The following is a 23,694-nucleotide window of genomic DNA, read 5'->3' as shown; positions in this document are numbered from 1 at the left end:
GATTCAAACAAGTTTATAGTTTCTTCCCTAACACTTGAGGTAGGAAGCTGCAGTTGAGAGGAAGGGGAAACGTGTTCTTCTGTGATGAGACATTTCTGAATTAATCGATCTGCACTGTGGTTTTCAGGGATTGCTTTCTTGCTTACAATTAGCTGAAGGCCTGCCAATTAATTATCTGATTCCTAATTTAGAAGTCTCCCCAAGGAAGATTAATCAAAAACCTGGGAACTGAAACTCAGCACTTTCCCAGGCAGTAAAACCTTGGGAGCCAGGAGAGGCAGAGGTTTGGTGGATCAGCTTTCCTGCCCTTTACCAACAGCCCTCTTCAGGCTTCCCCTTCCCTCTCCTGAGCCTGCAGGGGCTCATTAGCTAATGACCTACTTCGGCATCCCCAGATGCTCCTTTATGGCTAAGGAGTTAATGTTTTTCACACCTAATTATCGAGCTGATTATTAGAAGTCAAACACTGGGGTAATTTGTTCGCAGATTGGTCCAGACTTGAAGTTTATTCTTTGCCAGCCCTGCACAAGTACTTCCACATCTGGAAGTATATCCATTTTTTCAAGCTCTGTTAGCTGGTTGCATGAAAGTTATTTGCTGCCTCTTCAATTCTGGCCTTACTGGGTTTTTTACCCTGCCAATTTAGGCTACATGCAGTGGTCAGTGTCAGATTTTTCCCACTGGTTCCTCACTCTTGCCCTAAGGTGGCTTCCTGCTCACTGCCTGCAATTCTGAGACCATCAGATGTTTCTCTATAGGTTAATAAAACCTGTACTGAAGGTTGCTCTTCTGAATACACCCCTCAAAGCCCACATATGAGTTAAAGATTAATTTTGATGTATATGCAGATTATGACAGTAGCATTCAAGCTTTCTCTGTTGACACTCCATGATTTCTTCTTTCCAGTTCATAGTGACTATTCAAAAGTCAAGCTGGATAACCCATTGGGATGGTACCTGGTATTTAAGTGTTTGTTCTTTATTTAATAAGCACTATCTTCATCAGATTAAATCCCTAGGGATCTACCTCAGCAACTTTCTGAATTAAATAATTATGGGCATCTCCTTTCAACAACAGAAACCAAGACTCATGGGTTGTTACCTCTTGGGTCAACCTGACCCTCAACCTACACACCGAAAAAAAAAAAAAAAAGAAAAAAAGAAAACCTCCTCAGTAATTTAACTATTTTCCCTGAAATTTTTACATAATTATTACTACAAAGGACCAACAGAAGGGATAGATGCAATGTCTCTCTGGAAACCCTACCATAAACATACATAAATTCCTTCAATAAATACAGTAGTGCTGGATTTAAACAGGTAAAATCATATGTTCAATATCTCTTTCTAGCTATAAATGCAATTCATTTTCTTATATAAGATCTATCTGAGGCATTATCCTAGAAAAATATGTCGTTGTCAAATTAGCCCAGTTCTGTACTGGGATCTAATATTCTTGTCCTTAAGATAGGTGTGATTTTCAACATGTGGGAGTACTCCAGAAATTCCTAAATCAGTGCCTGAGTGACAAAAATGATTAACACTTATAACATATATAGGATTTTTCACCAGAAAATACTAAATGGTTTTCATGAAGGAAATGTGCATAGTTAACTCCATCTTATGGATGGGGAAAAAAAGATCTCCAGGCAAGTGCAGTGACATTTTAAAGGCTATCCCCGCCCTACCAGTGCTACCAACAGATCCATTTCCTGTCCACTGCTCATTTTAGTCTCAGGGGATCTTTATTTCAAATCACAAATGAATAGGAACAGTCATTGCCCAGTGATGCCAAAGATGCCAGCGAATCACAGAGAGGTGAAGATGTGTGAAGATGAACAGCAAGTGAGTGCTAAGGAAAGGTCAGTACAGACTTTCTCATAATATTTTTTGCCAGGAAAGAACATCAGCTGTCTACTCCCCAGCCCTTAAATCTGATACTACTTGTTCCCAATTCAAACTCCCAGGATATTTGATTAAAACACAGCTGGGACACTGCTGCATTGCCTGAAGCACATCCAGTCCAACTGTCCAGCTCCCATTCCTCATTCCTTCATGGCAAAAGAAATTATTAACAATGGACATTGCACTTTATCCTTCCTCTCTGCACAGTCATTTAGCTCCAGGCTAGCACCTTGCACACACCCCAGGTGAGGTCCCTGTTTAGGAGTTCCCTGCTCTGCTCATGTGCCATCACCACGGGGACAATGCCCAGGTATCCCAGAGGACCCCAGTGACAAACCCTCTCTTCTGAGATGTGACACAACAGGGACCATCTGTGCATCTCTGTGATCTGGGACTTGTGAGGATGTCTACAAAAAAGATGCCCTGCCCTGCCCTGCCCTGCCCTGCCCTTTGATTTCCACCTCTGGAGCTTCCAAGGGTTTCTCTGGCTCACACTCCAAGCCTGACTCTGTAGAAAACAGAATTCTGTTGGCCTTGCACCCAGTGCCATCACAAAACCTAAAGCTGAACAGTCAGTTGAAGTTAAAACTAGAACTTTTTCTGTAGAAGCCAGCAGCTCCCTGCCTCTGCTCACATCCTGCTTTGTGCTGCAGTGACTGAGATTACTTTACAAGCACAAGCGAGATAATTTTCCAAAGCAGGGAAGAACAGACTAAAATAAAACAGAACAGGGCCTCCAGCTGGGAGCTTGTGCATATGAGGGAAAGAGATATGTGCAATAAAGTAACTATTTATCCATAATAAATATACTTTAAAAACATCAATTAGAGCTTGTCACTACATGACTTCTGCATCAAATCCCTTTCAGGCAAATAATAATTATTAAAAATACGCTTACTGACTTACTTTCCATTAAAATGTTCTCACCTATTGAGCACTAAATTAACATACAATGAATTAACCATTTAAATAGCAATTACTTTGTTTAGTCAAATCTATTAGAAGCCGTTATTTATGGACTCTTGATTATAATAGATCCAAGAAACTCGTAAAATTACAACATGTCCATGTGTGCGTCTATCATTACTCCTAAAGTAATTGCAATTGCAGGAGGCCAGTCAGCACAATGCAGAAGCTGGGCTGAGGCTCTCTGGAATACCAACAGCTACAAGATCTTTCTTGACAGCACATGGCTGGCCTGGTTTGCTGGAGGAATGAGAATTGAGGAGCCAGCCACTGGGGTGCTGCTGAGGGATGAGTGAAATATCCTGGATCATGTAAAGAAAGAGCGTAAAGGGCAATGGTTTGGGGGAGCTGCCTGGAAAAACACCATGAAAGCTGTAGCAGGAGCTTTCACCATATGATGCCAGTGAGGACTCCTTTTGTGTCATTCCTGGAGCGTTGTCTCAGGCAGAAAATCTTAGAAGCCCATGCAAGGAACTGTTTGATCTGCAGCAGAGATGACAGCAAAAATCCCCTTAGCTCAGAGTGGCTTCTTTTATCCCTTGTCCAAATTTCCAAAGATGTTGATGATGCTCAGAAGACAAAATCAGATTATTTAAACAAGTGTAACATCCTTTTACCTGCACATGGGAAGACCCTGTTGTGTTTCCTGTCTGCCCATGTTCAGTGGGTGAAGCTGTAAAATCTGATCAGTCTAAAACACCCCCTGGAACAAATGCAAGGTACAAAAGGGCCCAAGTGCCAAGGACCATATAAACAGTGAGCAAACAGATTTGCATCTAAGCATTTTGGTAAAGAGGAGGATTTGGAGATCTATAAAAATAATCAGGCCCATAACAAGCCACAGAGATAATTAAATCAGTGAAATGAAATATCAAATGCTGGCAGCCCACAAAGAATTTGATGATGATAATAATAATAAGGACTCAGTGGATGAAAAGGAAGAGAGAAAATTGGTCCATTAAAAATAATGGTGAACAAAATGAGGACCATGTGATGGAGAAAAGGGCATGTTACACAATAATTTTAAATTGTTATCTCCGTGAAGAGAGGCCTTCTAAGACAGTTATTTCTTCTATATCACTGAAAGATACTGTGCAAGCCTTGGAATATTCAACATCTCTAGAAAATAAGCCAGACTCTCAGCCAAGCTCTGAATTTGGCACATCTCCCTCACTCACTTTCAAAGAGGTAATTTGAAGGATCTGAGGAGCTGGATCAGTATATAACAATGCAGAATATGGACCATGTACTACAATACCCATTTATCCCCTGAATAAGAAGTTCATGGACATTTTCCCATCTGTGAGTAAGTATGGATTAAAGCATCAACTTTATTCCCATTATAAATGCACTGGAAATGGGTATAAATATGTATTACGTAAATTAGGAATAAGAACATTGTGTAAATCCTAGCAGGGCCAATTAAAAAATCTGCAAGTCCAAAAATCTCCACATTGTATGAAATTTATCCTAGCAAAGCACATAACTAAATGGAAATATTCGTCTGAGTAAGTACAGACCTTTAGAAATCAGTGTTTGGTTGAAGATTGAGGATGGGGTCAGGCTGTCTTGCTTGACTAACACACACACACTTCCTTGGGACACCCTGGCTATCACTTCCCAATATTTGTGATATTCCTCTTTTCATCACAGGCTTTTAGCAGCTGCCTGACACACTGGCCTGGGAAGCAGCTTCAGCATCAGCCACGAGACCCTGGGAGCAGGGCAGGGCAGGAGGATTTACCTAAAAAAAATGTACCAGCTCACTGCAGCTCTGTGCACACACAGTCTTTTTTAAATCAAGAGATAACAGAGGGCAGAAAACAATGATGCAGGGATATCTTTCCAGCTTGATGAGGAAAATATGCCACTTGACCTGATGCATTGTTTTATTCAGCTCATCTACCACTTGGGATTTACTTGGTGCTTCTGACAGCACAGAAGGTAAATACAAGAGAGATTCTCGTTCCCCTGCTGACACACACACACACCCTGTGAGCTCTCACCCAGTGTGCTGAGTGGATGCTGCTGAGGGCTCAGGATGGAGCTGAGCAGCTCAGGCTGTCACTGCCAGCTGCAGGAGGGAGGCAAAAGGCTACTCCCACTCGTGCATCCCTTTTGCTCCTGCTCCTCCTGTAATGCTGTGCTCCCACTGGCAGCTCTTGGAATGCAAATGATGGCAGGCACCATGTCTGACACCTGCAACAGCGGTGGCAGGCAGGGGAGCTGCTCTGGCTGCTCTGGCCTGGTGGGGGTGTGCTGGTGGGCACTCACTGGGTGTGCTGGTGGGCACTCACTGGGATGTGCTGGTGGGCACTCACTGGGATGTGCTGTGGGCACTCTTTGGAATGTGTTGTAGGCACTCATGGGATGCAGTGATGGGCACTCCTTGGGATGTACTGTGGGCACTCATGGGATGCAGTGATGGGCACTCTTTGGGATGTGCTGTGGGCACTCTTTGGGATGTGTTGTAGGCACTCCTGGGATACAGTGATGGGCACTCTTTGGGATGTGCTGTGGGCACTCCTGGGATGGGTGAGCAGCTCCGTGACACTCACTGCCTGTGCCAAGCCCCCCCCAGCCGAGCGCCAGGCTCTGATCCATGCTCAGGAAGCTCTGACAGATCAAAGCTGTGAGTAGTGCTGATGTAGATTGTAGGTTCCCAAGGAACACTGGAAATCAGCAGAAAGATGAAACATCTGCTTCGTTAGAGAGTGAGGGAGCTCTGTGCAAAGCAGCTGTTTAATTATCCAGCACCGTGTCATGTAACAATTTATACACCGTACCCTTAATCCCAAATCGGCTCCAGAGGGGAGCTGATTTTAGACATGTCATGAATTGTCAGCTTTAACATTAAAATAAATCCATTTAAATATCCAAATAACACCCGTGTTTCCTTCCCACCTTCCAGGTAAGACACTCATCCTGACAATTCCAACACACAGCATTTTTTCTTGAGTTGGTCAAGCCAAAACAGTGTCTTTGGGATGTAAACTTGAAGTGAATGCATTTATCAAAACTTAATGAAGGCTATAGCATTCAACTACCCTTTTCAAAGTTCATAACAGCAATTGCTCTAGCCCTGGGTACAAGGTTCTGAACTGATGATAAGTCTTGATGAAGCCTAATTTTGGAATGCATTTATAGTTTTTTGAACAGTCTTTGGTACAGAGAAGTAGCAATAATTGATTCATGCTCCACGGAATTTCCAAGAGATAAATATGAAGAATCAAAACATTGTTATCATTTTTTAAAATATTTTCCTAACTTTCACTAATGATAAACAGGAATATAGGTCCATACATCAGTGTTTATATGCCTGATATAAATGCAAAAATAGGTATTTTTCCAGTTCTGAAACTGTGCATATAGCCAGTTAAGATCAGAAATTTACTGGACAGACTTGTGGGATCCAAACCAGCCAAAAGGGAATTCTGCACCTCTATTGCACATCCTGTCAATGCAGCCACACGGCTCAGGTCTGGTGCCTGGGAATGTGCCTTGGCACCATTTAATTTATTCATAGGAAAGCAACCTGTGAGTCTGAGAATGGTATCACACAGAACTCTGACTTCCCAGGCAATCCATAAACACTTAGAGGCGGTTCATCCTGTATTTGACCCAAGGTAGGCAGAAATTGGCCTGGGTGATAAATCATGCAGTAATTTGAAACACAGCTGCTTTTGGCTTCTGTGAAGTCATAGCAGCCCCCTGAAATGAAGTCTTATCCAGGAGGCTGCAAAGCAGTGACCCTTAGGAAAACCTGACGGGTTTCAGCCTCTCCTTGCAGCCTTCCCAGCCTGCCCACACCAAGACATGTCAGATGCAGAACCAGGTTTACAAAAACAATGCAGGACATAGAGCCAAGTCTCTCAGCACGGTGTTTACCATACTTCCTTAAAAATACCTGCCTGGCTTTGTCTGGTAGTGCAGGAATTTGCAATTTATACAGATTTATGGACTGTTTTCCCCTTCAGGATGCTGCTTTCTTTGTTGCCCAAATGTATTCACCCTCTAGACTTTACAGTCTTCCCGTTTCAGTCCCTCTGTACTCTTTTTCCTGTCCTATCTTTCTCAGCAATTTTTCTTATTCCCCTGACTGTTATTTGTATCCCTCTTATCTAAATCCATGTGAAAATAGTGTGGAACCAATATGTTTGCCTAAAACTATTTGCTACAAATATACCAAAAGGATCATATTCCCTCTTCTGTCTCTTCCCTTGAGGAAATGTAGCCATTAATTTGATTTCCAGCTTTCATTTTTTTTTTTAAAGGGAACAAATGACAATTATTGTTTACTTTGAAGTGTGATTTTTAGCATGAATAATTCCCCAGATGAAACATCTGCTTTACAGATGAGTTGTGACAGCAGACAATATGCTTCCATATTTTGTATATTCACATTTGAGTGGCAAGAGTTGGGACTGAGGCTGACTTTCCAGCTTCACACTGCAGTCCCAAGGGACCAAGATCACTTCTCAGGAGTTTTTCCAGGCCTTTTGGGGTATTTTTTTAAGGTTGGGCCTGACACAGTATCTTTGTGCCTCAGGAGGTGCTTATGCCCACATCAGCTACCAAATGTTACTTGGCCTTTGGGTGTTGTCCAGCCCAGAATGACCTGTCTGCATGTCCAGGGCCCCTGGACATCAATGTTTTGTCTTTCTTGCACTTCCTATTCAGCACGTGGCGCAGGTTTCTGCCTGTGCCCAGCAAAGCTTGGCTGGCAGCCCATCTCTCCAGCTTGTTAAAGCCACTGTCTGCACAGCAGAATGGTTTTTAGCAACAGCTGGACCCGGGCCAAAGCTTGTCATCTAAATTCAAGTTCAAACTTCTCCAAACTTTCAGGCCTTTTAGCATCCTTGGCTGACACTTTCTGAGCTGGCTGGTGGATTCAGATTGTTTTCATATCCTTATCAGTACACAATGCACTGCAAAATAAACATCAAACAGGAAAATATCAGGTGTGCTTAACTGGGAGCTGTTTATGCAAGCAAGGAAGAACAATCTTTTTCCTCTGTATGTCAAATATGTTAAGAAGAAGTAAACAGAAGATTCAAGACACGTATCAAGAAAATTATTTCATGGAAAGGGATATGAAAGGAATAGTTTACCTGGAGGCAGAGTGGTCTCCGTCAGTGGGGATCTCTGAAGACAGATTAGACAGACAGCTGTCAGGACTGGTACAGTTATCCCATTTGGATGAGGCCACAACTGGGTGGCCTCTCAAGCCTGGAATTCTCTGATTTTATCTTTCCTACCAGCTGCTTACTCTGTGCTGGCTCTGGAGGGAGAAGTTTGCACTGGAAGAGTCTTCCTGCAAAGAAGCTCCACAACTTTCCTCCCTTTTGCTTTACCGTAAATCCACTGCTGACCCCTGGAATCAGAGAATCATGGAATATCTTGAGCTGGAAGGGCCCCACAAGGATCCTCAAAGTCCAACTCCTGGCCCTGCACAGGACAGCTGCTCTTTCTCATAGCTGAACAGACAAGGAAGGTTTATCCTCATCTAGTGCAGAAGTGAGATTTGACCTGTGGCACTTTGAGCAGCCTCCCAGCCCCCAGGCCATGCAACCTTCCCATTGCAGCCTGTCCCCTGAGAGGGGCCAGGCAGGGAAATACAGATTTCAGTTTGAGAGAGAGAGTATAGATGGCATCTATCACATGCTTTTTCCTTTTCATTCATACCCTTCTTCCAATTGCCAGCTCTGGCTGCTTTACTTAAGCACTGAGCTGAGCTTTGAGCTCAGCAGTTCTTAAAACCACCTTGATACAGAATGTTGCAGTTGGGAGTTTATATTCCTTATAAATCCATTTTCCTTGAGATTTTCCAGCACTCCACATGTAACTGTCAGCAGCCACAGCACATCTCCAGCACAGTGCAGTGCAGGAGCCACTGAGCCCCACAGGCTTTGCTGAGAACAAGAGAAAACTGGAAATTTCTCAGCTTCCATGGAATGGGAATGGGAGCTGGCAATACAAGCTGCCTCACCAGAAAACCCAATATTTTAATATCTTTGATATTTCTCCTCTCTGTTACTGAGAATTGACTTTTAACATCATATTACTTATGAAATTAACAACATTTAAAGGTAGAAAGGAAATAAATGAGTGTCATGCAATATACACATGGACACCCTTACCTGGTATTAACAGAAAAGGAATTGCTATAGGAAATATTCCCTATTGTGCATAGCAGAGTACAAATCTTCCAAATTTGTTTGGCTACATTTAATCTCATTAGAGACTAGGAGGAAAATTTAAATCTTAGCCATTTGTAAAATGTTCTACCAACACAGGCAATTGCAATGCTACTTGAAAGAAACATGAGAAATTAGAAAGCTGTTGAACATACAGAAAAGAAAATGTCTTATTTTTAATGCTCCCCATGATCCACAAAAGCCCATTTTCAATCCAAAGCTGCCACTGATGAGGTATTTCAGTATATTGAAATAGGATTGCTGGAAGGTATGCCATGGACATGAATGTGCTTTATTAAACTATGAAAACAATCCTCTCAGAAAACACAAGCAGCACAAGAAAAACACAAACCATGTTTATAACCTGACAGCAGAGCACTTTATGAGATTTATCTTTATGAGATTTTGAAATTCAAACAGATAAACTGTTGGGCTGTCTGAATATTTGATGTTACAGGCAGATGCTTCAGGAAGAGATCTTCATCTTGTGTAGCTGGTGTAGCTCTACAGACTCTACACATTTATTTTCTAGCTGAGCTGTTTGCCTACACAGGATTTGAAGATCTCAGAGGCTGGTAGAGAAGTTGACTAGCACTGTTCACATGCAAACACAATTATCTCCTATTGATTTCCCTAGGAACTGAATCAGAAACAACAGGCAACCCTCTCTGTCCATACCATCATCTCCTTATGAATCCATTGTGCAGGTCGTTCTTTTCTTTGGTTAATCTTATTTTTCTTATTTATTTAATCATTTGGTACACACTCAAAATGGAAATGAAATTACACTGAAAATATTTTGTGTCTTTAACTACACACAAGGGGTTTGCACATGGTTAAAGTTAGCCCAAACTGCTCACTGGTGTTCACCCAGAAACAAAGACCTGATCCAAGGCTAAGGGAAATCACTAGAAATCTTCCTAATGCCTTTTGCAAGGTTCATATCTGGCTGTGTAGGAACTACACTATCCTCTGTGTCTTATCACATTCTGATCACAAGAGAAAGAAAAGGATAATCTCAGCTGATCAGGGCATGTTTGTATAAATATGCAGATTTTGTATCCATAAGTCCTTTACAACCATATGTCCTTCATTTCTATCTGTAAAAGGAATTTAATTTTGTGTTTGCTATACATTTTGATAAAATCTAAGATGGAAAATTGCAGGGAATGAAATGTTCTTCAAGGACATTAGTAGTTTACAAGAAATAGAGAAACTGCTCTTCAAATGTAATTGAACCCAAGGTTTTGAGAGTGCTATAGACACAGTGAGCCAGAAGAGCTTCCCAGAACCCAACAGCAGCAAAAACATCCATGGCAAATTCTGCTGGGTCCTAAGGGGGGAAAATAGCATTTATAACTGATAGAAAGTATTGGGACACTTCATGCCTTTAAGCAAAATAATCACTTAAAAACCAGCACGAGCCTTCAGTGAGCTCAGCAATCACATCTTTACCAGTGACAAATGTAGTAAGAATTAGACTGTCGTTCAGGGTGTTCTGAACTCAAGGCACGGCTGCCAAGTAATTGTGATGAGGAGCTGCATTTCAGTCCTTACACACTCACTTTATTGCTCTATCTACTCACTATGCAAGACCTACAAGGCTCTGTCACAGAATATATTGCCCGTGATTAAAGATGTGCTGCACAAAACAGGACAGAAAAGCTTCAGAGCCAACTGGATAAAGAATTAGCGTGGACCAGCTCCAGTTTTATAAATGACAATACCATGGGAAAAAACAGATCTGGGGTAATTAATTTTATCTTTTTGTGTTTCAGTTTTCTGATCTGTAAAATTGAAGGTAGTGATACTCATCTCTGCATTGCAGATCCCTGGCTCCTAGATGAGAGCTGCCTTGGGACTGGCCAGCTCAGTCCAAATGTGAAGGTGTGCATCTGCCTCCTGCCCTTGCCAGGAAAACAAGGCATTTTTTCCTTTGCTACAAAACAATTAAGCTACTTCTTCAGTTAGAATATGGAGCTTTGCAGCTCTTTTCGGATTTATTTGTTCACTCTTTTTCTGGAGTGAAGGATATGGCCAGTAACTTTCAGGTATCACCTAGGGACTGCAATAAAAAAAAAAAAAACACCACAATGGTCTGTGGACAGCTGTGGGCCAATTTTTAAACAGCCAGCTCTAGTACTTATTGCAGGCTGAAGAGGCACAGGGAGCTCAGCAACTTCATATCACGTACATTTTATTTTGCCTTTTGAGCAGCTTCTGTCACTCACACTGAACTGCACGCAGCCGTGGCTTCAATTATCCAACCTAGCTAATTAACAGCACACGGCTGCGATGCTGAGCTACCCCGTGGGAGCTGCAGACTAAAGATCATTAAAAACCTCTGGCTCGTGTTTCAAACAGAAACAGCAACTCTTCTCCCTCTCCTGGTCTTCTTAATTCTCTAAGGCAGTGTTTGAAAAATGTTTAAGTAAAACTGGTCACTTGGTAAATGGGGCATTCTGAAATTTATGAGCAGAACCTCAGATAAAACTGTCCCGGTAGTTTGTTACCAACTTTGAATTAATTCTCACAAACAGTAACTTGCTCATGGCAGTGACACATTTGGAAATGCGGTCAGAGCTGACTTATAAAAAGGGTTATAGAAGTCTTTGCTAATGATTACATGCCACAGCTGCTTTTGGCTCTTGTTCCCACAGCACATTTCCAGCAAACCAAACGCAGACTCTGAGGAGCATAACTCAGAAATCCTCCTGCCTCAGTGAGCCTGAACCTCTCAAGTAGGACAGGACTCTGCTGAGACCTTGTGCCTGGAAATGACTGTGGGCAATACTTTCAAAGAACCTTCGGAGATTAACTTGTATAGTTAGAGTCTCTTAAGAGAGACTAAGTTAATTGCTGCAATCGCTTTATTTATGAATTTTAAAATTAATCCAGGCTTTTAACAAGTTTTCAAGGCATTTTATTTTATGGCTCCATGTCTTGAGCCCTAGAGAAAAGGATCTATTTTTAATTCTTGTCATTTCAGCCACATTACAATCTGAATAATACAATTTAAACAGGCAATTGGTGGAAGTAATAGTTAACAAGTCACAGTAAATCCCAGCAGCACTTACTGAAAAACAAGTGATGCACAAGCAAAGACAAGGTTAGTCAGGTAAATAAACATGACTTGAAATTAGCTTTGCCAGGGAGAAAAAGTGTTTCAGTAGAGTGAAATTACAGTGGTTTGTAAGAATTTAAGTGCAATTTATCACAAGAGTGGTGATTTACTATATTACTGGTAGTGAATGGTAGCACAACTTTGTGAAGGACCAAATTCTGTTCTCTAGCATCAAAGTTGTAATAAAAGTTTAAATGGCCATTCACCAGAGGTTTTACTGCATTTACTATGTTAAAATTGGAAGAACTAAAAAGGTAAAGACCAAAAAATCTGAAAGGGTGACATATTTTGCAATTTTGAAAGCTGGGCTCTATTGAAGCTTTAATAGCTTTTATTATTGTTGTCCTCTGCAAATACCTTCGTTCAATAACAGACTGATGTAATCAGTCTTTCCAATCAGCTCTAAAACAAAGCATCCACAGGCATTAACATGCAAGCAAAATGCAAATGAGAGGCACTGTGTGCAGTGGTATCCCTCCATGGGGCCTCCTTCCTCAAACTTCAACACTTGTCTGGCCAGGAATGAACCACCCTGAGCCAGCTGGAGCTCAGCTCCATGCCTGACCTTTGCACCTGAATTTGCACACACAGCTCTTACAAAGAATATTAACCCTGTCATTTGAGAATTTAATTCTTTGTGACACCTGCTGTTCTGGTGTTTTTAAGCCGTGCCATACATTCAAATTAAATTGTGGTTAAGAACAATGAGATGAGTGAGAGGAATAAGGGCAGAGATTTAGGAAAGTGCTGGCAAATGTGGCAAGGGACCACCAAAAAGGTCCTTGGTGGGGTGGAGGACAGGGACAAGGGAAGAAGAGTGGCAGCCCTGTGCTCAGAAAAGGGAATGTGCTGTGAGTTAAGGGAATTTGCCAGTGTCAAGTGGGATTCACAGCCTGCCTCTGTGTGAGGCAAATCCCTGTAGATAGGAAGAGCTGGGTGGCATTTTTAAGGTGAGATTAAGGTATGTGAAACAGGTGACAAGATAGGAAGCCACAGAGAACTGAGAATATATAAGTGGAAGATAAGATCAGAGCAGCAAGGAAGATAATTCGAGCTGGGGAGATGAAAAGCACAGAGCTGACACCTGGCTCTCACTTCATTCTGTGCTTAAAATTAAATCCATGCTTAAGTGCCTCAGTGAACTGAGGCTGCTGGAAGGGTAATCTTCTAAGTAACCAGTAAGGAACACTGAACTCCCTTTTATTGTATATACACACAATACCACAAGGATAAAGAAACTAACATTTCTTTGCAAGACTGATTTTATTCTGCTCTTGGACACTTCAGTGAAGTTGTTACAGCTGTCCTGCCCAAGCCACAGAAAAAGGGAAGCCAGCAAAAGTCCAGGGCATTTATGTGCAAAGGACTTTAGCAGACACAGAAATAAGTCCTGACTGTCAAAGCAAGGGCAACTTTTGATGATTCCTATGCTCACCTCAAGGTAAGCCTTGGCCACATAGGAAGATAAGATGCTCTTTCACTGCAACTAAAACCTTTTAATGTTTTCTCCTTATATTTTCAGACACTATTCATTGTGTTTTGATAGCCTCAGATGTTGTTTTGAGCATATCAGAACAAGAATGGAAAGAAAGTCACACATGGAAGATATGCAGTATAAGAAGTCAAAAGTGACTAGTAAATTAAATGGTATCCAGATAAAAATGAAATTTGAGTGCCAGCTCTTGCTCTGCCCCAGCCTTTCAGAGACGATATAGATTTAGTAGAAGGAGGAATTTAGCCAAGACAAACACATACCTCTGAAGCATTGGATGAGGATATATTACATGTGGCACAGGACCAGAATCACACAGGGAGCCTACACACACCCAGCCCTGGCTGTGCCACTCACAGACCACAGGGCTGATCCTCTTGGGCTCACCAGCCTTGGCTTGGGGACAGCCTAGTGATATATTGTATTTAGACACTGTTCCTTGCAGCACAAGGTCCCAGAGCAGCTCAGGACAGGCTCTGTAGCAGCTGTCAGGAACGGGCAAGAGCAATAATTCCCTTTCCTCACAGCCACCACATGCCCAAGCCTCACAGTCCCTTGCACGGCAGCCGTCCCCATCCTCGCCAGCACAGGGCACCCAGTGCCAGCCCTGGCACTGATTGCTGGGCACTTGTCCTCACTGTGCTCCTGCTAGAGTTCAGGAACACACCTAATCACATATGCAGGTGCTTTTATAGAGAGCTCTGGGAGTCGGGGTACAGACCCAAATCTGACTCCGACACAGCTTTCGAGCTGAACGTATTTTATATTCTATCCTTATATAACTTACATATTAGTTATTAAACTTATATTGTTCTATTGTATACATTGACATGGGTTTCTCGTGATCTTTCTTAGGCCCCTGACCACAGTTTCTCATGATTATTCTTATGATTAAACAGTAATTATATTTATTACTAAACAATCATCACATCTAACAATTATATCATTTATCATGTACTAGCTACAGAGGTGCAGTTCTAGCAAGTACAAGTTCTTCATGTGCTTAGGGTATTTATTTTTTAAGGGCCTACTAAGCTTATTTTTCCTGTTAATCCTAAATCCCCATGATTTTAAAGCCCTTTTACTATCATTCCCTGAGCAGGTGACTCTTTTTGGGGCTCACCTGTCCCACACTCTGACTGGGGTATTTCTGTGCTAATTGGAAACAGCTCTGTTAATTCTCCCCCCAGAGATATCACTTCAATTACCTACTTTCTGCCTCTTTCTGCCTGACCTCCAGTCTTAAGCAAATCAATGATTTATTCAAATCTTTTTGCATCCCCACTGAGGGTACTTATAAATTAACCTGCTTTCGTGTTTAGAGTACTTGGGTTGACTTATAAAGATGACTACAAAATAAATGACCTTGCAGATGGACAAGTCTTTAAACACATTTTCATATATGAAAGAAATGAATTCTGGTACTTTAGAAAACACAGCAGTAAAACTCCAATCAAAAGAAATAATGGAGGATAAAATAAGAGACCCACTTACCAGAATTCTAAGATGTGCAGAAGATTTACTTTTGTAGACTAAAAATGTAGATGAAGTTTTGGATTCTAGGCTTTCTAAACTGTAAAGCTTTGTGATGCTATTAAAAAAAAGGACTTTTGAAAACCTTTCAAGATCTGAGACAATCAGAAAGAGAGAGCTTATTTGTTCACTTAATGGAAGGTCTCACTCAAATTAGACAGGTTGATTCTTAGAGCCACCATTTTTTTGCAAAGATGAAAAAAATAGAGAAATGCAAAAATGAGTGTGATTTTAGGGAGCTGACTACCATAACATCACTGAGTTCTTATGAATGACAGCACTGTAGAACTGGCATTTCATGTGCTTCAGCAAAGTATGCTACATTTCTATTTAGAGCCCCTATAGAACTTAGTGATGGAGGAAAAGATCCAGAAACTATTCCCAGTCCACCCTGACTCCCTTCAGAATGAATATATCAGAGCACAAAATCAGGTTTTAGAAATGAGCTGAAGTGAATAGGATTGCATGGGCAGAATGTCAAAATGTTTCTGATGATTCACTCACTAACTTTGCACAGAGAGGAGGGATCAAACCGCACCACTCAGATCCCCACTCAAATTTCCCCAAAGTCTGAAAATTAGTTTCTCTCAACTCCAATGTACAGTGTGCACTCTCTTCCCTTTAATAACCTGCAATATATGGTCAGGTAAATAGCATAAACACCAAAATCCCCTTCCCTCCTGCTGGAAATTGCCATAGCTTCCCACCCCCACTTTCTTAATCCACACGTGTCCACTGACTGTTTCCTTATGTACTGAGGGTAGGATCCGTCCCAGAGGCAGCCTCTGGCTCATCTGAATACATTACCCTCTCTTAGGGCCCTTAATCAGTCTGAAACCTGGTGAAACACCAGGGAAGGAAGAGCAGAAGCAGGACTCAGACCTCTCCTGTTATTTTTCACTGATAGTCTCTAGTGTCAGAAATGAAGCACAAGGAATTTGGAGCCAGGGCAGCATTATCTGGGCTATCCATGGGCCAGTCCTATTCTGGACTTAAACAGCCTGAAGCACCAACAGCGTGCTTAGTACCCAACATATTGAAATGCATCTGTTCTTGTGCAGTGAAGCCATAGTAACCATTTCCTCCTCTCAGTGGGAGACGGGAGGGTTGAGCATTTTTGGAAGTCAAGCAGCTGCTTTAAGGAATCTGATCTACATTGGGAGTGAGGGGTGAGAGAAGGAGAGAAACCAGCAGAGATAAAAGGAGGCATTGCTGGGTTTGCCTTTGCAGTAACTCCTGCAACTCTCCATGACCCACGTGCAGAGGCTGCCCTTTGTGAGAGCAGCATCCTCTGGCAGTGCCTGCTCACAGCATCCCTTCATAAAGAGAGACAAATGCTTTGCCTTTATGAAAGAACTCTCCCACTCTGCACTGGGGCACCCTCCTCAGTCAGGTGTTTTACAGGAGACACTGTGGCATTCGAGTTATGGGTTCCTGGACTGTTGTTTTCTGGGGCTGTCCCAGCCTGGCTCATTTTCCTGATCTTGTCTTCCAAGAGCGCTCTGCAGAAGACTTGAGATTGAAGGTTTCTATTAAAAGCAGTTCTCTTCAGTTCAGTTTATAACTCTTGCCATTTATTTTGCCAAGAACTCATGTTTGGAACAATCAGGAAGTCTGCTGTGGCTTGATATAAGAAGATACTTTTCAAAACAAAGTCCCTACAACAGATAAGGACTGAAATACCAAAATATTCAAATATTTATGTGTGTAAGTAATGAGCAATATAACATGTCTTACATTCTTCTGCTATAGCAGCTGAACCACTGGAAGAGATTAAACAGAAGCCAGAGATATTAAACCAGCAATGAAATCTTTCATCAGAAATAGATATCTAATAGACAGTCAGTAGTTTTTTTTATATTGGTGGACTACAAACGAATTATTGACCCAAAACAATGCTTGGATAAAAGCTCTCCTTCCTACCTCATCAGAACATCTAACAGTTTCTAACTTTCCAGTTAGAAAGACTGCTGTCTGAATTAGTGTGGTTACCAATACAAAAATACATGCATGGTGATTGAAGCTATCCACAAAGAGATTGAGTTTAAGGAAACACAGGAGGAAGCATCCAGAATCTCACAAAGTCATACTCAGCTTCCTGGGAAATACTTTCTAACATGGGCTTAGGCATACTCCTGTCTCTGTGCCATCTTTTCACAAATTCTCTTTTCAGATTTCCCAAATTCACATTTTCTCCATCATCCTGAGGGAGCTCTAAGACACCACTACACAGACTGTTACATTCTAAAATAGAATTTTTGGTATATTAGTAGGTATTTTTAAAAAATTATACAGCTCTGTCAGAGCCTGAATACTCCATCATTAGCCACTCACAACACCAAGAGGGTGCACATTAGATGCAGTTGTGGGTTTAATGTGTGTAATGCATCTCAGTCCATGATTTTAGCTTGTAAAGGAGTACATTGAGGAAAATGTCTCTGTCACATTCCTTGGCAAGAACATACTTGAATAAGTCCCATTTTGAGAGCAACAGAAAGTCTCCAACACAAAGTGTCTTAAAGTATAACTATTCCCTGATACTTATTGAATAACTTAGAAATATCAATCCTTTATCCTAAATCTGCAGATTGAAGAAGAATTTTGGTAATGACCAGCACCCGGCAGTTCCATTTAATTGCAAGCTGGGGACCCTGAAAGAAGAAAACCCCTTGCTGGCTTGCAAGCTTGCAAAATTTATGTTCCAAATAGCTCTAAAAGCTTGTAAGCTCAGGGCAGATATAATTAATGCAGCAAGTTTAGCTGGAGCATCAGTGTGGCTGCACAGATAAATTGATTGTTTGGGACAAGTGAGCAGGACCAAAGGCTGGCTCTGTCCCTGGCTTTGCAGGAGGAGCTGCTCCTTCAGCATGCCCAGGGTGTGACACAGCACACCCAGCCCGTGCAGAACCCACAGACAGGGCTCCTGCTGGTGGCACATCATCATGTACTTGTCTGTTTGATGCCTCAGGTTTTAGCTTTTGTATTTTTCACATTCTTTGCTGCTTTAGTGTGCAGTTCTGAGCTTCACATTAGGGGATGGTGAGCTGTCTTCTCAGAGTAGGGAGACAAAACAATTCTGCTCTAGCTGGGGACCAAAGACAAATGATCCAAATCTCAGCCCAAGAGCACAAACAACGTGGGCTGGAGAGAGAAAAGCAAGCAGGATGGGACTGCATGGGCTAAAGCTGGAATTGGACAATTAACCCCAACATGCAAATGGATCAGAACTTATAAAAGTGAGAGACCTCGTGACTGGTCAAGCATTTTGTGACCATTTTGGTGCACCTGGGGTGCAGCCCTGGCTGAGCTCTTGTGCTGTCCAAGGTGGGCCCACTGAGGCCTCCTAATAAATCCCTACTTTATTCTTTAACTCCATCTTGTTAGGTCAGCCTTCACAAGGCATAATGTTTAGCATCAGACAAATCAGACTATTCATCCTTCTCTGACCACAGGAATATTTAAAATCAGCTCTGTGGAGAGCTAAAATATAAATCATGCTGAGAGTGATTAAACAGACATTTTTTTGCCTTCACACTGTTCTTCCCCCAAATGTCTCTTCATGCCAGGATAGCTTCTACCCATAACATGATCAAAATCTAAAATCAAACATTTTTAAAATTCAGGAACGTGAATAATTCAATTAACCCATTTCATAAATATTAAGTATGAAAAGCTGCTCAAGATTTCAATTCTCAGACATTATAAAATTATATATAAATCAAAGTACACAAGACTTTTTCCACTGCTCATTGCCTTTTAACTTCAAGTTTCTTCAATATCTCCACATTTTAAGTTACTCCTGCGTGTTCAGAACAGGCTGTAGTTAGAGTTTCACACAGATCTGGTTTCACACAGATCTCCTGGATCTCACTTGATGGCAGATGTTTTCAGCCTTTCACATTGTGTTAATGTTCTCAGGTGTAGACCCATCTTTGAGTACAAGGTTTTCAGAGTTGTTTCCCCCCCTCTCTCTGGAGATCTTCTGCTTGGCTTGTAATTCACAGAAACCTGACAGATTTTTATTTTAACAACCTCCATTAAGATTTTTGCATCTTGCTAGACTGTCTGTGAAACGATGAAGCACAGAATGCAGAATTATGGGATAGAAAGGGCCTCCAAAAATACTTAGGTCTTTCCCAAATCCAAATCAACTCTACCTAGCCATTCCCTACAGGAATTTGTCTTGCCTTTCTTCTTTAAAAGGAACTGTAATCTCTTCCAGAAAATACTTCACTGTTTCAATATCATCACTGAAAGACAGAAAGTCTTATTATCCAACCTGAATTTCTAGCCTAAATTCTTAGGGCTAACCTTAAGCAGTGCAGGTGCACCCACAGGTTCTGGCTTTAATTTCTTGCAAGGGAGGCTGTGCACTGTGTCTTGGTAGAGAGCCCATAGGAACAGGAGCACCCAGGAAGAGGCTGTAGGATGTCCCTCTCAGGGATTTGTTTCATGCACATCACACCCACATTAAGGACTCAGTACAATAAAAGGGGAACATTTCAAACAGGTAAGAGTGATATGATAGATTCACTTCAGCAAATCACACTTGATAATGGCTCTAAGGATTTTTATCACAGAAGGAACTTCATCTTCATGGCATTAAAAAACAACCAACCATGGGGCCATAAGAAAATGAAACATGAAGAAATGACAAGAAGAATGTGTGAGAAAGCCCCTGTTCATCAGGCAGCAAGCTGCACCACAAATAAACACATCTCAGGCACTCCCAGGTATTTATGGGGCAATGGCTTCACACAGCTCAACACATCACGTTTAGTTAGAAATGATAACATTAAACCACACAGATTTGCTACCTAAAAAAAATATTGCTCCTGAGCAGTTTTGTCTAATACTGTGCATTTAAGGTGACACACAGCCACACAGATTTGCTACCTAAAAAAATATTGCTCCTGAGTAGTTTTGTCTAATATTGTGCATTTAAGGTGATATAGAGCATGGATAAAAACAGCAGACAAAGCAGGATGGGGATCACACCCACAATACACTCTGTGTGTGTGAAAGATGTGCAGCAAAAGTGTGAATTTCTGGCAAATCTGGCCTGTCAGTAAAATGATACAACAGAGACGTGAGACGATCTGATGTAAACCACCCAAGAGATAGGAAAGACTCAGACTGAAGGTTTTGACAGCATTAAGTCCTTACCTGTCTGAGGCTTCCCAAAGCTTAAAACAACAGGAAAACACAGTGTCACACAACAGGATAATGCTCCAAGAGCCAAGGAAAAAAATTAGAACACCATTTTCTCTGAAGTGTTTCTGCCCTCAGTTTACAGCCACTGTGACTGTGGGTACCCAGGCACAGCCCTGGTGGGGACAGTGCCTGCTGAGACTGCCCAGGCTCTGCCCTGAGTCAGCTCCTCTGGGCAGCCCCTCCTCACGTCCCCACTGCTCTGGTCCCCTGTCCTTCCTCCCCCCTGCTCCCATTCCACCGCCCAGCACTCGCATCCAGGCTCTGCAGTCCTGCCAGGTCAGCCCTCAGAGGGTTAAATTTGGGCTCTTCAGCAGTTCTTTCATCACCTTTTCCTGCTCCCACTTTCTCCAGTGCTCAGCAGCCCTTCATGCTGTGTTTCTTGGCACTGTGGAGAAGACAGTGCTCTTGTGGGGACAGCAAGGGCAAGGTCCCACAGGAGCTCGTGTCAGTAGTGCTGTGCAGCCCCAGTAAAGGGAATGCCTGGTTATCTGTGGTGGTGTTTGAGCTGCACAAGGCATCTGAAAGTGCACAGAGGATGGGAGAAAGAATTTTTCTCAGTTGCAAGTGAAGTCGCTTTAGTTAGAACATACTGCAGGGAAAACACTTCGGAGGCTTCCAATTTTCATATTGGCTGGGCCTCGAATGCCTTCAGGAGAAGCATATGAAATTCCCCTCCCTATATCACTTATGCTGACACCTGTTAGGGGTGGAGTTGTTGAGTTACTGAAGTAGTAGCACAGAACGTTTAACTATATGCAATAACTGGAAATACAAAGTACTGGCTTCCCAAGTATCTCAATAGCATTAGATAGATAACTGCAATTACACATCTAATACTGACACTGGAATGAGTGAAATAAGCTTAGAAAACTACTGAGAAGAGCAATTGTTTCTGGTTAATGCAATTCAAATAAAAATGAATGGAGAGGTAAGTTGGTCCTGCAGTGCAAGGGGACTTTGCCTAAGCACTCAGGTGGCAGGGGTTTACTCCCAGCACACCCCCTGCCTCTCCTCTGGGGCAAACACCTATGGACAGACTCAAGCACTGCAGTGCTCAATACACTGCTGACGTTATCTCTGATTGTGGAGACCAAGGCACCTGCTGATATTGTTTGAATATGTGAATGGCAGCATACTAGCTGGTTGTTTCATCAGCAATGCCTTACAGAAAATAAACACGTTTGACTTTTTAAAAACCAGTTTTCCAAACATTTTTCCAGGGCTCTTTATATAGGAAGAAGATTATTTATTCCATATTCTGCCACATAAGCATGATGTCTGACAGCAGAAATAGATCCTTTCAGCAATGATAAATTTATAATGGCATACAAGAGTTTTGACTGCTTGTGAAGTTCCCTAATTAATTCTCATACAGAGTTCTATTGGCAACAAAATTTATGTTTTGAGATAATATAAAGCTCAGAGGAGTTAGTGAGTGTGCTGTTCCTTTTTGCACATCTTGTGTTTAATGTCATGTATTGTTAATCTCTTTGCTCACTGAGGAGGGTATTGTTTATCACTTTAGAACCACAAACTCGCTTTTATTATTGGAAGGATTAACTCTCAACAAGGCTTAAGATGCTAAGTGGCTGCAACACTTGAGGTGTGTCCTGAGGCAGTAACCTAAATGTCATTTACCCCAACCTGAATCTTAGTTTAGGAATATCCAATTTTGTAGATTTTCTTTAATCTCTGTTGAAACCAGCCTTGAAAAGATGCTGGCTTTGATTTTGCAGCAGATAGACTTCTAGTACAGACTGAACTGTGTGTAGCTACACTGAGTTGTGTGTAATTCCTCCTAATTCTTTATAAATCAAGACAAAAAACATTTGGTCTATAATATTTACAAGAGGGAAGTGACCCAATTGCACTCTGTAAATAAAAGGTTTAATACTGCCCTTCAGCAAGGCTTGCTGTAATGCCTGTACTACGCTGGAAATGCAAATCAACAGTTAAAATTTTTAAAAGGTTCTTAAAGAGGTATTTTAAGCATTTCATCTGATCTGTAGAAATTTTGCCTTTCCTAACTTTCTCCCCATTGGTGTCCCAGTCACTTTGCTCAAGGAAATTCTAGCTAAGATTGACATATTAAAAAAAAAAGAGAAAAGATATTAATATCACACACATTTAGTAGGAATCGTATCCTGGAATGATCAAAGCTATTTTTTGGTGCAAAGAGATTAAGAGTTTGACATGTTTTTAGTGTTCATTTATAAGGCAGAAAAAAAGCATCCATGGCCACTAATTCATGAGAGGACAGCAAATGCAAATAGGCCAAGTGCTCTCAGAGGTGTTAAACCAAAAGTTTAAGAGCAGAAAAGTAAATAGCTGAAGTCATCAGAAATGTTGTTATATGACCTCTAATGCTAAATTTAAATATCCACATTCCCTCTAAATTTCTTTTTTTAAAAAGTAGAAATTTGATGACTGAAGCAATGAAGACAAAGATGAAATCCAGCACAATGCCAAGTTCCACATAAGATGGTGATGCAAATACCAAGATAACCTTCCTTTTATACTATTTTATCCTCATTGTCTATGATATTCACCCTGCTTAATCCAGCCTACAAATTCTGCCCAAAATATCTATATACATTTACATATAAAAGTCAAGGAAGAACTAACACAAGAACAGGTGGTTCAGATAATTCTCATATTGCAGCCTGAGCTTTTTTGGTTTGGGTTTTATTTCTTGTTTTTTGGGTTGTTGGTTTTTTTGGGTTTTTTTGGTTTTTTTGTGGGGATTTACATTTATTCTATCCAAAAAATTCAGGTCAATTCTACACTTATTCTGCTGCTGTATGAGAGAATAGCAGAGCTAATGAATTTTCATTACATGTAGGGTTTGACCTCTACCAATTTATTTTGTCATTTTTGTACCACAGTTTTCCCCATCCCTCCTGATTACAATGTCCTCCAGTGCTTCTAGCTGTCTCGTGTTCTTGCCCTAATGCTGCCATCTGCTCAGCACACCCCCAGCTCCCAGCCAGGCAATCCTGCATCCCCTACAGACCATTCCAAGCTCCAGATACACACTGACCAGCTGGATGTGCTTGTTTGCCTATTAACCAGCTGGAGAGTGAGCCAAGCTACTTGAATATTCCAAGACATTTAAGAAAACCAAGCAAGCCTTTTCCACTAAGAGTCTGCAATTATCAGATAGACAATAGAGAGGAGGGAAAGAAAGGTGCCTTAAAATGACATCTCTCTCTCCCCCAGGCCAGGCACTGTCCCTAAGCACATCCCACTTTCAGCCTGAGAAAG

The 23,694-nt window shown here is 41.6% G+C and overlaps 1 long non-coding RNA gene across 2 annotated transcripts in view; it reads right to left on the bottom strand.

Annotated features, from left to right (window-relative positions):
- LOC140685084 (uncharacterized) overlaps nt 1-23,694 on the bottom strand; it is a 73,616-nt gene that overhangs the window by 13,972 nt on the left and 35,950 nt on the right. The window lies entirely within an intron of this gene.

This window comes from Taeniopygia guttata, chromosome 14 (genome assembly GCF_048771995.1).
Source record: "Taeniopygia guttata chromosome 14, bTaeGut7.mat, whole genome shotgun sequence".
In the NCBI taxonomy this organism is placed as follows: Eukaryota; Metazoa; Chordata; class Aves; order Passeriformes; family Estrildidae; genus Taeniopygia; species Taeniopygia guttata.
Note: the sequence above shows the minus strand (reverse complement) of the source record. Positions and strands in the feature narration are given on the sequence as shown.